Source organism: Diceros bicornis, unplaced genomic scaffold (assembly GCF_020826845.1).
Source record: "Diceros bicornis minor isolate mBicDic1 unplaced genomic scaffold, mDicBic1.mat.cur scaffold_230_ctg1, whole genome shotgun sequence".
NCBI classification, from domain to species: Eukaryota; Metazoa; Chordata; class Mammalia; order Perissodactyla; family Rhinocerotidae; genus Diceros; species Diceros bicornis.
The window spans coordinates 516,365-525,853 of NW_026691113.1; the positions used below are offsets into that span (position 1 = coordinate 516,365).

A 9,489-nucleotide genomic window follows, 5' to 3' on the forward strand; every position below is an offset into this window, starting at 1 on the left:
AACCCAAGTGTCCGTTGACAGATGAATCGATAAAGAAGATGTGGTACATATACACAACAGAATATTATTCAATCATGAGAAAGAAGGAAATCCTGCCATTTGTGACAACAGGGACGAGCCTGGAGGACATTAAGCTAAACGAAACAAGCCAGACAGAGAAAGACAAATATGGTATAATCTCACTTATACGTGGAATCTAAAAAAACAAAAAAACACATGGAACTCATAGAAGCAGAGATTAGAACGGTTACCAGGGGCTGGGGTTGAGGGGGGGAGATGGTGGTCAGGGGTACAAAGGTGCAGTGACGCGGGTTGAGTAAGTCCAGAGATCTAACGTACAGCACGATGACCACAGTTAATACTACTGTGCTGAATACTTGAGATCCGCTAAAAGAGTAGCTGGGTGCTCTCATCACAAAAAAATGGTAACTGTGTGAGGAGATGAGGTGTCAATTAGCTTGACTGCAGTAGTTATTTCACTACGTATATGTACATCAAATCAGCATTGGATACTTTAAAATATATAATTTTTATTAAAAATATATAAAATTAAAAATAAATAGCTATTGACATAGTTTTGGGTCTGTAACTTTATTTCTTTTTTCTATTCGTTTCCTCCAGTTTTTTCCCCTTTATTTGTCTTTTTAAAACTTTCCTACTGGTTTTTTCAAAGGAAGTAGTGGAGACATGATTCACATGCCATAAAAGTCAAGTTTTTTTATTTTACAGTACTATTTGTTATGAACACATACATTCATAAACCACCACAGAAATCAAGACAGAAAACAGCTCTGCTGCTCCCAAAATTCCCTGTCTGCCCCTTGTGGCAGCCCCTCCTCCCCACTAGCCAACACTGATCTGCTCCCTATCAGTAGTTCTGCTTCTTCCTGAATCTCACAGGGATGGGATCACACACTATGTAACAACTTTTTGAGCTTTACCTTCTTTACTTAGCAGATTGTATTTGATATTCATCCATTTCGTCTCACATATAAAATGCTTATTCCTTTTCATTACTGAATAATATTTCATTGGATGGATGTGCCACTTATTTACTAGCTGAAGAACATTTATATCTACAGTTTGTCTGTTTGGGTTGTTTCCAGTTTTTGGAAATTGTGAATAAGTCTGCTATAAACATCAACATACAGATTTTTGTGTGAACGTAACATTTTGATTCTCTTTGACATATATCCAAGAATAAGATTACTGGATCAGAAAGATTACATGGTCAACATTTCTTGAACTTTACAAGCAACTCTCAAAATGTTTTCCAATATGGCTGAAACATTCTACTTTCCCAGCAGGAGTGTACGAGCATTCTGGTTGCTCTGCATTCTTGCCAGTACTTGATATTGTTGCTAATTTTTTAAGCCATTCTGAAAGGTGCACACATGTATCTCATTGTGGTTTTAATTTGAATTTCTCTGATGACTGATGATGTTGAGCATTTTTTCCTGTACTTTCATTCCATTTGTGTATCATTTTTGCTGAAGTGCCTCTTCAAATCTTTTGCCAATTTTTTACGAGGTTGTTTGTTTTGTTATTCAGATTGAAGAGTTCTTCATATACAGCGAATAAAAAGCCTTCACAGATGTGTGTTGCAGAAATGGTTTCTCCCAGTTTTTGACTTGTTTTCCTTCTCTCAACAGTGTCTTTTGAAGAGAAGAAGTTCTTAGTTTTGATAAAGTTTAACTAAACAAAATTTGTTATGGGTGTGCTTTTGGTTTCATACCTGAGAAATCTTTGCCTAATCCAAGGTCATGAATATTTTCTCCTAGAAGATTTATAGTTTTAGATTTTACACTTACTGCTATGATTCACTTTGAGTTAATTTTTGTATGTGGTGTGAGACATGGGTCCAAGGATTTTGGGGTTTTGTTTTGTTTTGAGTTATATATTATGGTGGATATTTTTGCATATGAATATTCAATTTTTCCAGTGCCTCTTTTTGAAAATACCATTCTTTCTCCATTAAGTTATTTTAGCAACTTTGTCAAATATCAATTGCTCATACATGTGTGGTTCTGTTTCTGGATTCTCTCTTCTGTTCCACTGATCTGTGTGTTTATTCGTTCACCAGCACACTATTGATTATCGTAATGTTATAATATGCCTGGAAAGCAGGTAGTTTAAGGCCTCCAACTGTGTTCTTCTTTTTCAAAATTGTTTTGGCTATTCTAATTACTTTGCCTACTCAAATAAATTGTAGAATCAACTTCATAGTTTCTACCAAAAATATGCTGGAATTGTAATTGGTATAGATCAACTTAAGGAAAATTAATATTTAAAATACTGAGTCTTCCAATCCACGAACACTGTATATTTCTGCTGGGGTCTGAATGCTTATGTCCTCCCAAAATTCACATGTTGAAATCCTAACCCCCAAGGTTGAGAGTGTTAGAAGGTGGGGCCTCTGGGAGGTGCTTGTGTCATGTGGGTCGAGCCCTCATGAACAAGATTAGTGCCTTTATAACAAAAGAGGCTCCAGAGAGAGCCCTTGTCCCCTCCACCGTGTGAGGACACAGCAAGAAGGCACCAGCTATGAACCAGGAAGCGGGCTGTCAGCAGAATGTGACCGTGCTGGCGCCTTGATCTTGGACTCTCAGCCTCGAGAACTGTGGGAAATAAATGTCTGTTGTTTATAAGCTATCCAGTCTGTGGGTTTTTTACAGCAGCCCGAATAGACTAAGACCATTTCCCTGCTTATTGAAGTTTTCTTTCACTTCTTCCATCAGTGTTTTGTAGTTTTCAGCATAGAGATTCTACAGGCATATTATAGGATTTATTCCTAAATATGTTATGATTTTTGTTGCTATTGTAAGTTGCACTTTAAAAATGTCAGTTTCTGGGGGCCGGCCTGGTGGCGCAGTTGTTAAGTTCTCATACTTCACTTCCACGGCCCTGGGTTCTCGGGTTCAGATCCTGGGCATGGATCTACACACTGCTCATCAAGCCATGCTGTGGCAGCATCCCATACAAAGTAGAAGAAGATTGGCACAGGTGTGAGCTCAGGGACCATCTTCCTCAAGCAAAAGAAAAAACATGTCAATTTCCAATCATTTATTGCCACTGTATAGAAATGCAAATGATTTTCGTATGTTGACTTTGTATCCTATGACCTTGTTACACTCATTTATGAATTCCAGTAGCCTTTTTTTTTTGTTATATTCTTAAGGATTTTTTATGTAGACAGTCATGTCATCTGTGAAAAAAGACAGTTTTACTCCTTCCTTTCCAATCTGTATGCCTTTTATTTGATTTTCTTGCTATTTCACACCAACTAAGAATCCAGTGTGGTGTTGACTGGGGACAATGAGAGCGGATGTCTCTGCCTTGATCCTGACTTACAGGGGAAGCCTTTAGTCTCACTGTCTGTGATGACTGCAGGTTCTCAGGGACGCCTTGTATCAAGTTAGAGAAGTTCCCTCTACTTCTACTTTCCTGGACTTTTATAAATGGATGTAGAATTTCTTCAAATGCATTTTCTGCATGTCACATGATTTTCTTCTTTACTCTGGTGATGTGGTGGATTACACTGTTTTATTTTTTGTCCTATTGGCTATTTTTTTTTCAGTCATTTCTCCAGGGTTCACAATCTCCATCTCTAACTTTTCCTGTTCCACTTACAATTAACATTTTAGTACTTCAGGTAAAATATGGAAATAGTGCAGCCATATTGGGCCACCCCGCCCATCCTTTATGCTGTAGTAACTGTATGTACTGCATCTACATATCTTATGAACCTCAGAAGAAAATATTATCATTTTTTAAAGACTTTATTTTTTTAGAGCAGTTTTTGTTTCACAACAAAATTGAGTGTTTGGTACATATATGCCCTGCTCCCATATGCACAGCCCCCCCACTATCAACTTTGCCCATCGGATGGTGTAATTGTTACAGATGACGAACCTGCACTGACATGTCATCATCACCCAAAGTCCACAGTTTACACCGGGTTCATTCTCGCTGTTGTGCATTCTGTGGGTTTGGACAGATGTCTGATGACATGTATCCACCATTACTGTGTCATACAGAATAGTTTCACTGCCCTAAAATCCCTCTATGCTCACCTATTCGTCCTTCTACCCTACCCATAATATTACAGTTTTTACTGTAAGTTGTGTGTATTATACAAAAGTTAGAAGGAGAAAGCAGAAAAAATGAGTAGCCTTTGACATTTACCTAGATATTTACCATTTCTGAAGCTACTTATTCCATTCTGAGGATCTGAGATTCCTTTTCTGGTATAATTTCCCTTCTCCTAAAGAATTTCCTTTAGCATCTTCTATTGTAGAGATTTGCTGGTAATAATTTCTCTTAGTTTCTCTAAATCTGGAAATGCTGTCTTTCAACAGTGATTTTCGAAGGATATTTTTGCTGGATATACGATTCTGCATTGACAGGTCTTTTTTTCTCTCTCTCTCAACACTTTAAATCTCTTTTCTCATTCTCTTCTGGTCCCCATAGTTTCTGATGAGAAGTCAGCTATTAATCAAATCATTATTCCCCTCTGTGTGAACTGTCATTTTTCTCTGTTGCTTCCAACATTTGCTTTTCGGCCTTGGTATCCAGCTGCTTGATCTGATGTGTCTCTATGTGGGACTGTCTTCATTCTGCTTGGTGTTAGTTGAGCATCATATTTGCAAATGTCTATCTTCCATCACTTGGATAATTCCAGCCACTATTTCTTCAAGTATTTTTGTCTGCACGTTCTGTCTCTCCATTCCTTCTTTGAAGCCGACCACATGTATATTAAAGTTTGATCTTACCTAAGAGTGACTGAGGCTCTGTTATTTTTCCACCCTTTTTTCTTTCTATTTTCCATGTTAATTTCTATTGCTCTACTTAAATTCCATGTAAAGAATTTGTTATTTCTAATATTGTATTTTTCAATTCTAAAATTTTCTTTTTTAAATTTTTCTGCTGAGATTTCCTACTCTTTCATTTGCTACAAGCATGTTTGTTTACCTTCACGGAGGATAGTTATGACAATCACTTTAAAATCTTTGTTTAATACTTATGCTTTCAGCCAAGATGAAATAACAGGGAACTAATTTACCCTTCTTCCCACAACAACTGAAAATTTTGGGGAACATATATGAAACAGTAGTTTTCACACAGTGGGTCTCAGGCAGCAGAGTTCAGTGACCCCTGAGAGACCTGGAACTGACAAGGTGGGCCCTGTGATGGCCCTGCTGCCTGGAGAGAGAATTCCAGGCTCCATCACAGGGAAGGAGAACCCAGGTGGACCCCTGAGCTCTCCCTGAGTTGAAGAGATGGCACTGGGTGTCCTGGGAGGCTGAGGTGACTAGAGCACATATGGAAGACCACCCAAGAAGTGAGAACTGCAGCAAGAGAGAACTTCACAGATTCTCCGTGGGCCCACTGCATCTTCCACTGAGTAATGACCAGTGCACCCATGTGAGGAAACTACCCAACACTACAGAATCAAACACCAAAAAATTAGAGGAAATAATTCTTGGAGCTCACACAGACAGGAATGGTTTGGGTTCAGCCAGTCCACACATGGCTTAGGAAAGCCCCATAACTCGCAGGAGATTGTGTCCAGTATTCAGAGTGGCCTCAGTGGTGGAACACAGTCAGCCCTGGACTAAATGTGACTCAGATCCCACCTGACAAAGCTTAGAATCAGCCTGAATGTTTCCAATTGTTTCAAAGTAACACAACTCTGCCCCAGGAAACAGCTCAAGAATATTTTTAGGAGTACAAACTATCCAGGTTCCAACAAGGAAGAATACACAATGTCTACCAGCCAACCAGAAATTACCTGGTATGCAAAAAAGCAGAAAAACACATCGTGTAATGAGGAGACAAATCACTCAATTGATACTGACCACAAACAGCACAGATGACGTAATTCATAGACAAAGATGGGATGTTATTACTGTCGTCATATTCCACATGTTCAAGAAGTTAGAGACAAGACTGACAATGTAGGGGGTCGGGGGTGGGTGAAATAGGTGAGGGGATAAGAGGTACAAACTTCCAGTCATAAAATGAATAAGTCGTGGGGATGGGATTACATCATGGGGAACAAAGTCAACAATATTGTCATAACTTTGTATGGTGACAGATGGAACTAGATTTATCATGGTGATCACTTTATAATGTATATAAATGTCAAATCACTATGTGGTGCACCTGAAACTATCATAATATTGTATGTCAATACTTCAGTAAAAAAAAGAAAAGGCTGATGATGTTAAGTAGAAATATGGAAGATAGGAAAAAGACCCAAAAACTTTTAGAGATGAAATGTCTGTAATTAAACACCTGTAATGAAAACTTACTAGATGAGATTAAGAGCAAATCTGTCAAAAGATTAATGAACTTGAAGACATACCATAGAAACCATTCAAAATAAAATACAGAGAGAAAATAGACCAAAGAAAATGAACAGAAAGTTAACTGCAGGACAACTTCAAATGGCCTCAAATATATGTAATCAGAGTCCCAGAAAGAGAAAGAGAAGAAAACAGAAAAAACAATTTGAGGAAATAATGACTGAAAATTTTCCATATTTTATTAAAAAAAAAAAAACTATAAACCCACATCTCCAAGATACTTAATGAACCCCAAGTCTAAGAAGTATGAACAAGGCACATCATAATTAAATTGCTTAAATAGGGTGATAACAAGATAATCATGAAATCAGACAGGAGAGAAAAAGACCTGCTGAGTGCAGAGGAACAAAGGTTAGAATGAAGACAGATCTCTTACTGGATCTCAGGCCAGAGCAGAGTGAAGCAAGGTCTTCAGAGTATTGAGAAAAAAAGCTGCTAATTTATGATTCTATGCCTGGCAGCAAAGGGTACAAATAAGATAAAATATCAACTTTCTCAGACACACAAGAGCTGAGATAATTCACGGTCACCAGCGGATCAGCGCTGAGAGATGCTGAAGGAAAATGACACAATATGGAAACCTTATGTGAAGAAAGGGATAGAGAGCACTTTCTGTGGGGTATGTAACATGTCGAATAAAACGTGTGACAACATGGACACGGAGGCTGCAGTGGGGGTGGGAGAGTACTGTTGTGAGGTTGTTCAGGCGTCATGAAGTGGTCTGATATTATTTGGAGATAAACTGTGAAAAGTTAAAGATGTGTACTGTAAACCCTAAGGCATGCACACACACGCACACACACAGCAAAGACTCATCCAGAATAAGCCAAAAAAGACGATTAAATGGAATCATAAAAAATACTTAAATTATCCAAAAAAAAGCAGTCTAAGAGGAAAAAGCAAACAAAAAACAGATTGGTCAACTAAGAAACAAATCGCAGGATAGATTCAAATCTAACTATTATCAGCAGTAACATTAGATGACAGTGGTCTAAAAACCCCATTTAAAAGGCATAATTTGTCAGATTGAATAGGAAAGCAAACTCAACTACATGCTGCCTACCCCAAACCCACTTTAAATATAAAAACACAAATAAATTAAAAATAAAGAGATTGGAAAAACATGCCATGCTAACACTAGTTGAAAGAAAGCTGGAGAAGCTATACTAATAGTAGATAAAGCAGATTTCAGGCACAGTGAATATGACCGGGAATAAAGGAGGTCGTTGTGAAATACAAAAGGGTCCGTTATCAAGAAGACATAATACAGACTGTTTATGCACCTAATAACCGAGCTTTATGGCACATGAAGAAAAATCCTTATCTGCCAGTTCCAACACCTGGGTCATCTTGGGATTTATCTCAGTTGATCCTCTTTTCTCTTAATAATGTGTCCCACTTACTTGATTTTTGGATGTTGGGTGATTTTGCACTGTGTCCTGGACATTATGAATGTGGTGTGGTGGAAATTCTGGATTCTGTTATTTTCCACCAATGACTGTGTCTCTTGGTTCAGCAGGTAGTGATCTCAGCTGGTCTTGAACCGCAAACTGGCTCCTGGCTGCAGCTCCAGCCTCAGTTCAGATCTTCTGTTGTTAGCGAGTGGCTTGCGCATGCGTGGTTCAGTCCATCAGAAAGGTGAGGGCAGAGTCTGAAGTTTCCCCTGCACATTTCTTCCCCTCCTGCAATCCCCCTCCCTCTTCAGTGACCATGTCCCGGACGAGGTGCCTGGAGAAACTCAAAGGTGGGTTTGGAAGCAATTAACTGTTATTCCAAGCTGTTTCTTTTCCTTTTGTAGGTTAAGGAGATGTAACCACCAGCCATCCTGAAACTGACCAAATGAGGCACTCAAGGGAGATGTAACCACCAGCCATCCTGAAACTGACCAAATGAGGCACTCAAGGGAGATGTAACCACCAGCCATCCTGAAACTGACCAAATGAGGCACTCAAGGGAGATGTAACCACCAGCCATCCTGAAACTGACCAAGCCTCACCACAAGAGCTATGCCCATGACCTTTGCTTTATTTTTAATGCAAAGATCTCTCCAGGAGGAGCTTAGGCCTCATTATGTGGAAGCATGTTCTCCAGCTGAGCCTGTGCAAGTGAATACCCCCACCTCTCCCTTTTGAATATTATTCCCCAACTGAAATAAAAGTTCCTGCTTCCCTTAGTTCTGGGACGCCATGACTTTGGAAATGATTCCTCACGGCCTCCTATTTGCTGCAAATACAGTTTACTTTGTGAGACAACTTCCACTGGTATAGTCTTATTTAACTCACCAGGAGGCGGGCCCACTTGGTTCGGTAACAAGCCCACTTGGTTTGGTAACAACCACAGTCCCCCAGTTTCATTTTTCTTGTTCTTGGGCTGTGAAGACTGTGGTTTTCCCAGAGCCACTGCCTCCCATGCCCTGCTCTGACTGCACATGGCCCCAGAGTGGAAGCCACAGGAATTCACTTCAAACTACTCCCCCGGAATCTGTCTGCTGCTGTTCACTCCCCAGTGCCGTCAAGCGGCTCCTGGTTGCGTTATGTACAGATTTTCTAGTTGTTCTCTGTGGGGGAGGCAGTGTGGCGTGATCTTACAAAATCATTACAGGAAGCAGAACCAGTAATTACCCGTCCACTTTTAGAACTGCCTTGTGCACGAACCTCACATCCTTTGAGTCACATTTGGAAAAAGTGTACTTTTCATCTGTTTCAAAGGTCGAGATAGCTTCACTGCAGGGGACTTGAATAGATTACCATCTTCCAGAGGACATGAGTGCAGCGTAGTGAACGGAACCCCTGAATAGCCACGGGTGCACTAGACAAGGGTTGGGGTCGGCTACCCCAGGAGGGAGGAGGAGAGGACAGCTGGAGCCTATTCTGTTTTCAGAGTCCCTGTCAGCACAGCTGTCTGCTCCTGCCCAGAAGCCACCTCCCCTCCTTCTTTGTATGTCCTTAGGGAAAAATAAAGCCAACCTCCTTTTCTCCCCCCTCATCCCCACCAACCCGCCAGTCGTTCAGTGTCAGCCTGACACCATGCCCACCAGTCATTCAGTGTCAGCCTGACACATGCCCACTGGTCAGAGTGGGCCCAGGATCCAAGGACACACCACTGAGCAGTTGGTCTCTGC

The 9,489-nt window shown here is 40.2% G+C and overlaps 1 long non-coding RNA gene across 8 annotated transcripts in view; it reads left to right on the top strand.

The window, feature by feature from the left end:
* The window catches only part of LOC131402686 (uncharacterized), a 28,282-nt gene extending 19,661 nt beyond the window's left edge, over positions 1-8,621 (top strand). For 7 of the 8 annotated variants that reach the window (XR_009218896.1, XR_009218898.1, XR_009218897.1 and 4 more), the window contains 2 exons: positions 7,888-8,006; positions 8,167-8,621. This is a non-coding gene — a long non-coding RNA (uncharacterized LOC131402686). Of the gene's footprint in view, positions 1-7,884; positions 8,007-8,166 lie in introns of all 8 variants that reach the window. The other variant, XR_009218892.1, reaches the window with a different exon arrangement.
* Positions 8,622-9,489: the final 868 nt, after the last annotated feature.